This window comes from Arachis ipaensis, chromosome B8 (assembly GCF_059453495.1).
Source record: "Arachis ipaensis isolate K30076 ecotype BB chromosome B8, ASM5945349v1, whole genome shotgun sequence".
Classification (NCBI taxonomy): Eukaryota; Viridiplantae; Streptophyta; class Magnoliopsida; order Fabales; family Fabaceae; genus Arachis; species Arachis ipaensis.
In genome coordinates, this window is record NC_142443.1 from 126,151,587 (window position 1) to 126,160,557 (window position 8,971).

Here is an 8,971-nt window from a genome sequence, read left to right on the forward strand (position 1 = left end):
ACCAAGTCACCGACGTATAACACTTCGCTCTCACCACCAAATCAGAGAAGAACATATTAACTCGCTCTCACCACTAACACTTCGCGCCATTCAATCCCAAATCGGAGGAAGGTTTCGCCGTCACCACTCACCATGCACTACCCGCCACTCTACCAGAACTGTAGCTCCCTCTTCGCTGCGTGCTCACCGTTCCTCTTCCTCACTCAACACTCACCACGCACCACTCACCACTCACCACTCAAGAACCATTGCTCCTCTTCGCTACGTGCTCACATCGGAAAGACTTTGTGGTCAGCATCGTCGTCCCTTAGCTCACCATTGTTGAGAAGGTATGTATTCACCTTCATTTGGTTCTAAAATTTGAGAGGGTTCCGATTTTAGGGTTTTCATTTTGGAGGTTTGGCTATTGTTGCGGCGCAGGTGAACTCGTACCCAACACTTCATTCACGCAGGTGAGCTTGGCCACCACCAACCTTGCCCTGGGCTTCAGGAAGTTCTTAACTAGTACATTGGCTATTATGTTTGCAGAGCACTCTGTTTAGAGAGAATATGCGTGTTTCCTTCTCTATTGTATGATATATGATATGATATTATTTGAATATTCTGCTTTACACCATTTGGTTAATCTATATGCATGCCCCCATGAATTGAGGAAAGCCAGTTAGCGCAGATGTACACGAACTGAAGTTAAAGAAAAACAAAAATTAATGTTGCTTTTTGTTTCACATTGGATGGTCAATTTCATGTTAGTTTTGATTAGATTATTATAATCCTCCAAAAATGGATTATTTGAGTAATTCAGGTTTGACAGTAGAAGGTATTATAAGACTAGCTAACAAGGACTGTCTCTAATATGTGAATTTGCTTTCATTTCTTAACGGGTTTCAATATCGCGGTATATATATAATTTTTGAATACTGAATAAATAATTGTAAATAATTACTATAGTGGACACCAAAAAAAAAAAAACTACAATAGTATTCTTTTCGGGTATAATTAGATTTAGATGATTTCTTTTCCAGCAATTCATTCCAATCCTGTTTGTTTGTTTGTTTGTTTCCTTTCTAATTTTTCATTTTCTTGATCAGGGGTCTGTTGCCACAACAAACAATACGTCTGTCTTGTCCCTCACATTTTATTCATCATGAATGAGGGGATGCGTTACTGAGATTTTTACCAAAACTAAGTCACCAGTTGAAGCCTTTCAGAGCCATATTCCAGTGTGCATTTTCATCATTGTTTCACACTACTATCGCTGATCATAAGGTACATTTTTATCATGTCATCTTAAAAGCAATTTATTCTTGATATAATTTTTATGTTTATCACTCTATCAGGCTATCACTGTCAAAGCAAATAATAATTAAGGAACTTTATTTCTAATGACATGTCAGGTCTTTGGCTTAATTAATAATTTCTATATCTTTAGGTGGGAACGCGCTCAGATTACTATATTTAATATAGTCTGCAAAACCTATTTTAATCACATATATATGCTATTTATCTATATGAAATGAAAGCGGTATATAATGGCCCAAACAAGAAAGAAGTAATATAAAATACTTAGTGAGGACCAAAGAATTATGGATAGTCTCACCCAAATTAAAGCCTAAAGATATGACTTTATTAATTATTAGTTGCTTTGAATTATAAAGGATTCTTTTCACAATCGCTTCAGTGCCATATGTTCCTAATTTACAATAAACAAGCTTTCCTTCACCTTATTTGGATCTAAGGAACCTCCAAAGCAGTATCTATACCTATGCATTAATTAAAATCTTCTTTGTCTATATGTTGACTTGTTTTGTTTATGTATTCCAATTACAGTAAAATATAATTTTCTTTCTTCTCCTTGGCTTCCGCAACATTCCTAAAAGACTAAAGCCTCTTCTTTGCAGCACAGGTTAGCTTAACTTCTCTGCTTCCTTTTGATTTTCCTTTTTATTTTTATGTTGTCATGAAACTAAGATTAGGTTTGGAACCGTTTGTGTGTTATTATGAGTGGCTTTTGGCTTTCTTCTACATTTTTTGTGTTAAAAGAAAAGAAGAAACCTTGTGCTTTGAATACTAACATGTGAATTAGTTATTCTAGTTTGGGTTTTATATTTGCTTTACCATTTTTGTCACTCCCACCATCCTTCAACTATTGATATGGTAATTCATTTCAAACTCTCTTTGTTTTTCTTTTATATTAGGTCTCATTCTTGTGATACTTCCTCTAGAGTTTAAAATGTGTTGTGAATCTGTATCAGCATACAAGACAAAAAAGAATACATAAGTATTATTACTTTATATATTATGACCATGAAAGAAAAAAAAAACTGTAGTTGAGTTTACGGTTTAATAACGAATTTTGTGTTTTGAGTTTCAAAAGAATTATAAAATTTTACAAGAAAATTTTTTTAATTTTTAAATACTTGTCTAAACTTTCTAAAGTTTTAAATTTTTAGTATATGTGTGATGTATATATTTTTTGATGATATATTTTTTTTCCTAAGTTGAAGAAAAATAAATGTAAGTGTTTATGTCTAATGTGACTTTGCTTTGCATGTTAATGAAGCATGTACTGAGCTTTCATATGGTAAAGTGGTTGAAACAAAAGTTTTCGAGCGTTGAGAAGGAAGAATAGCAATACTAGAAATAATCTATCCTGGCAGAGTCTGAATTGTATTGGTCTCACGCCTGTGGAACAATTCTGTTAATAGTTTCTACTTAGTGTTAGTGTGTATATCACTGTATAAAACTGAGATTGAGATAAGTGTATTCACTCAACTATATTGATATGTTAGTTGGTTACTTTAATCATAAGCTATGGTGACGGTTTTAAGGTGGCGTAACCATAGAGGCTATAGTCACGATTTGAAAAAGGGGTAACCATAGAGGCTATGGTCACGGGATAAGGCTATGGTCATGGTTTTAAGGTGGGGTAACCATAGAGGCTACCATAGATAAAGCTATGGTCACGGTTTTCAGGAGGGGTGACCATAAAGGCTATGGTCACGGTTTTTACGCATGACCATATATTAACCTATAGTCATGGTGAAAAAACGTGGCCTAAAGTGTCAGAATTTGAAAATTGTAACCGTGACCATAGAAACCGTGACCATAGATAAAAAAACCGTGATCATAGACCTATGGCCACGGTAAAAAACCGTGACCATAGATCTATGGTCACCCTTTTTACTAGCTATGGTCACAGTTTTTTACCATGACCACAGGCCTTTTTTTTTGCAGTGGCATTATCAAATTCGTTATACCTCATTCATTCATATCCATTCATAATCATTCAAAATCATTCACTAATGCCAGGTTCATCATATACATAGCACATTTATACACTTTTCAAACTTTCTTCATCTCCAAGTTACTACTCCTCCCTAACTTCTACTCACCATTTAACATACAATTGAGGTTTAAGGGCTAAAAGAGTGAAAATAGAGGTTTAGAGGTTCAAAATTACATTTTAAAACACAAAACTCACTATGCTGATTTTAGGGGTCATGCGTACACGTGGGCCACGTGTACACGTGGGTGCAATTTTCTTGCTCACATACGCATGCACCTTGCTCGCGTACTCGAGATACCAAACCCGAAAGGGTTGGTTACGTCGCGTGCAGGTGGTCGCGTACGCGAGTTCTGCATAGTGGGTAAAAATGCTAAGTGTTGCAAAATTTCAGTTTTACACACCGAACTTCCGATGCACATAACTTTTTCGTTTTAAAATATTTTTCATCCGTTCTCCGAATGGTGTAAACTTCACAGACCCAATTTTGATATGAAATAAGTTTGAAAAAGATTGGGGGTACGGAAGCTGAGTTATGGTTCGCCGAAGTTCAGCCAAAAATCTGATTTCCATAAAGTTTATCAAACCTCTATTTTCACCAATCTCATATCTCAATACCAAAACTCTAAGCTTTTTGCCAATATCTAAACACACCAATTCACATATCAATGCTCAATTCATTTTATAATACCCCAATACACAACTCCAATAAACTTACCATCTCCAACACACAATTAACCAACTCAACTTCATAGTTCATACAAGATTCACAATCATACATTCACTATTATCATCATGGTTCATCATTCTTAACAATTCACAAGTTTTCAACACTATCAATCCATTCTCAACCATTCCACATTCAATTCAACACAATATACAACAATATACATCATCATTATCATATCCAACCATTTAAGTTCAATATACTTGAGGTGATGAAGGTTGACAATTAAACTCATGATGGTAAGGATTATGGTTTTGTATATAGTGAGATGGTGGTGTATAGAATTGGTGACTAGAAAGATAAGTGTTTGGATTCCATGGGGCGAATTGTGATAATGGTATGGAAAAGTCATAAAGAAAATATAAACAAAACCTACTAACAAAAGCAAACAAACAACCAAAAAGTGCTATTTACAATATTAACATATTCACAACAACCTTAAATATGACACCAATTGCATTGTCCCCGGAAACGGCACAAAAAACTTGACGAAGAACCAAGCATCGACTCGGAATTTTTTTAGAAAAAAGTGCATTGCAAGTATAGTCCGAGCCAACACTTAGTTCTCAATCAAAGTTTAATTTCATTTATCACAATACAAACCAATAAAAACTGGGAGTTTGAATTCCCGGTTCGTTTTTCCTCGGACAATACAATTTAGGTGCACATTCTTGGTTGTGAAGAAAAAGAGTTTCTTAAATCGACGAAAGATTAAAAGAACTAACAATTGATCAAAAAGGGAAATTAACACAAATAAAAGGGAAATAAGATCAAAACTTAGTGAAAATGCTAGCTATGTATAAAAGAGCCTTGATTTGGGAATGAGAATTAGGGAATCCTATCATCATCATAACCACAACTATGGCAACTATTATGAGTCGATCTCACTTCGTCAACTCCTAACATCGAGGAGTAAGTCAAGCAAGCATAATTGACCTTAATCCATAAGTCCTAGCTAACTTACTAATTACTTAGTAAAAAGTTAGCGTTAATGGAAACAAGAGCCAACTAACTACTTAAGAATTACCACTAAATGTCGGACATTATGACTCTAGTATCCTAGGAACTCATTTCCCAAGTCAAGGTGTGAAAATCTACTCAAAATTACCAAGTGACATTTTCACAAACACCTTGTGGGCATAAAAGCAAAACATAAGAAATTTCAAAGGAAAAAAAAAAACTATAACCAAACTATTCACAAACTCAACAATAAACATTCAATCAAGCAAATAGAAAACATAAAACATTAAATTCACCAACCGAAATTTCAAGAAATCAAAATTGAAAATATTAACAAAGTAACTTCAACTATAAGAAAATGTAACAAGAGTAGTGTAATTAAAGAGAAGATTAAGGAGTACTTACAATAAAGATGAGCAAAATCCAAGACCAAAATTGAAACTATAAAATGCTACAATGAAAATTAAGTAAACCCTAAGAGAGAATTTTCTACACTACACTACTCCTACTCCTAATGTATTTTTTCTATCTAAAAGTGAGCTCTCCAAAGTCCTCCTTTGATGTATGTTCATTTTCCATTGATATAGCATTCCAAAAGGCTTCAGCAACTCCAAAAATTGGGCCAAGAGAGCCCCAAAATTGTGAGCCACGTGCTTCATTAATGAAGTCACGCGCAAGAACTTGTGCGTACGCACAGATGTGTGTGTGTATGCACACTTGCTGATTTCACCACTTGTGCGTATGCACAGAAGGTTGTGCGTACGCACAGAAGGTTGTGCGTACGCACACTTCAATGTGTGCTTCTCCTTTGTTTTCTTCATGTGTTCTCCCTTTTTGTATGCTTCCTTCTACTTTTGCCTAGACATTCTTGCCTCTAGAACCTGAAATCACTCAACAAACATATCACGGCATCGAATGGGATAGAAGTGGAATTAAAATTGCTCAATTTAAGCACAAAAATGTATATTTTCACATTTAGGTTCAATTCAGGGATAAAACACAAACGTATGCTATTTTGGTGAATAAGTGTGAGTTTATGTGATGAAATCCATCTAATTCAAGCCACAAATTATCATCAAATATGGACTCATCAGTTGACGTCGTCGGAGAGGGGGTTGTGATGGTGTTGGTATTGGCGGTGGCATAGATGGTGGTGATGGAGAGAGTGGAAGAAGTGAGAGAGAGAGAGAGTGAAATTTAAATGAGGAAAAGAGGGTTGGCGCTTTTAATTCACGTCCTAGTTACTGTCGGATTTATTGTTGGAAAAATCTGACGGTAAACCATTGCGGATCACCAAAATGCATCGTTTCACTAAGTTAATTTACCGTCAGATTTTTTGGGCAGTAAATCCAACGCTAAAAGACACGTCAATATATTTTTGTTTCCCTCCAAATATTATTGGCGAAGTTACCATTAGAAACTTAAATCCATCGATAATTATATAACTTTACGAATTCGACGCCGTTACCGACGGTAAATTTGCTGCTACTCTGCCATGCTAAATTCAATAGTAAATCTGACGTTACTCAATGTTTTTCTTATAGCGATTTCAAATTCAATAGCTGTGACATGATTCTAAGAAAAATTCTCTTAATCAATTGTTGTTTTACATATATTATGGATTGCTAATTGATTGCTTCCTTTTCCTTGAATTCATCCTTGGAGGATTGCCAACTATATAATGAAAGACAATCTTCCAGAGTGAATCTTCCAAATATTATCTCATGGAATTTTTCCTTTTTGTTACTTTCTTATTTTGGTAATAATATATCACAATGAATGCTTATATGCTTACTGAAAAGCAAAACCTATCAAATCTTTCCTACAACACTTGGAATATAAAATTAATGTACTCAATCAATTATATCTCAATCAAATATTCTCTGTAACACCTAACTATCAAAATGTCACACTTCCAGCTGCGCCACTCTGATAGCTCGGGTATTACAACGACTCTTATAATATTTAATACTAAAATATGAGCCTGTTTAAAACTTAGACCGAATTTTTTCAAAAACATACATTCATACTCACAATATAAATTACCATACTCACAGGAAATACATATATATACATATACATACATATTAATTTACAAGCATCTCATATCAAAATCCTATCCCTCTTACAAAACTTGTAAAGTTAAAGGCGAGGAAAACATAAATACTAAAACAATACAGAAATATCGTCTAACAGAAAAGAAACAAGCTCTTCCAAATTTCGTCGTCCATAACCTGAAAAAGAAAAGACCTGTAGGGGAGTGAGAACATCATCCTCGAAAGGGTTCTCACTATAGGGTTGCAGAATTACTATAATAGGATACGCGAGATAAAAATCGTTACAGTGATTAATAACTGCCTTATGCATTCTTTCAAAGCAAAGGTTTACTATAAAAAAATATCTGAAATCTTTTTTGAAAGAGGAAACTGTTCATTTCTTAAAAATTCAAAAGCCTTTCAAAATGTTTATCTATGCTGAACCAGACTAGTTTTTCATACTTTTTTTTTAAACCAGAAACATCAACCAAACATGGCCTTCGGCCCATCTCATGATCAACCACGGCCCTAGGCCCAAACAGTCCAAACAACAACCAATCACCACGGTCCAAAAAAATTCCAGTCGCAAACACAAGTAGAAAAGTTCAAGCACAAACAAACAATTACTTCAAGTAGAACAATTAGTAGTTAACCACAATTAATCACAAAGACAAACCAAGTACAATATAGACACTCAAACAATGTCAGATAGATGCATATGATGAATACCTGTCTTAGTGGCTGATGAGTCTCATCTGTCGGTTATAAAGCCAACCCGACAAGTCCTGGTAGCTAACCATTGGACTGTCCCTCGGTCGTGTATCCCCAACTTGAGTTATTCACAATCATAATCATAATTCACATCCAACACCCTCACTAGTATATATTCATGGGGGTGAGCTCATCCGAAACTTTCACAATGTCCGGCCACACTTACGACATAGGGTCAGCAGAGTATCGAGTCTCAACCTGGAGCACGTGGTGGCTAGCCACTGCTTCTACCCAGGGATACTCGTATCTCAGATAATTGGAAGTGCAACAATTACTTTATCAATTCAATAACCATTCATATTCATATTCAGCCATCTGACTCATAACATATTCCACAATCAGCCATAATTCATTATCATATACAGCCATTTTGGCTCATAACATAATGGCACTTCCACCATCCGACATTATCAAACTCATAGAATCATCATTCAAGTCATAAATAACTTTTTCTCAATTCACTTTTCTTTGAAATCAAAAATCAATTCTTTTCAGCCTTGGCTTTACAATTCCCATTCCTCAATTCATTTCAGGCTCGAAAACCACTTTTACTCAAAGCAGGTTCCCTTTTTAAAACAAAGCCACCCTCGGCATCCTCTTTCCAAAACTTCCAAAAACCATGGCAAATTAAATATCTCTTCTAAAATATTTAAAATCATCCATCCAAAAACAGGATTTTGTAACAAAAGTTCCTCGACAGAGTCTCAAGTCTTCAGGGGAGAATAACATTTCATTCCCTCAAATTCGTTTAAAATCTGTAAAATCCTAATTTTCTTGATTTGAATAAATAGAAATAAGAATAGAATTTAAGTCAAACCAAGTCGTGTAATCAGTTACTCCAACCACATTTTCAAAATCCTTTCTTTTGCTTTAACTAAAACTAATTTCAATCTCATGCTAAAAATCTGAAACGTTTCCAACGGCTCGAAACTCACTTTAGTTTTTCAAAACCAGAACTTTAAAGGATACTTTAAACTTTTCCCAAAACGTCGTAAAAATAAGGTTTATCAGTCAAGATTCAAGTTCTTTCAAAACCACTGAAATTCCTCAAATTGAACTCCTCAAGTTAATTTCAAAGACATAAACCTTTTCATCTTTAAAACAGCTTAAGACACAAGCTCCTTCTAAATGTCTTGCACCCAAAGGTAAAATACTTTTCTTAAGCAACAAGGCTGAATCATAGTTCTCTTTCCA

The 8,971-nt window shown here is 34.8% G+C and overlaps 1 long non-coding RNA gene across 1 annotated transcript; it reads left to right on the forward strand.

The window, feature by feature from the left end:
- Window positions 1–2,828, forward strand: LOC107614462 (uncharacterized). The gene is made up of 5 exons (XR_002352911.2): window positions 1–329; window positions 421–452; window positions 1,089–1,266; window positions 1,828–1,903; window positions 2,561–2,828. It is a non-coding gene; the product is annotated as an uncharacterized LOC107614462 (long non-coding RNA).
- Window positions 2,829–8,971: the final 6,143 nt, after the last annotated feature.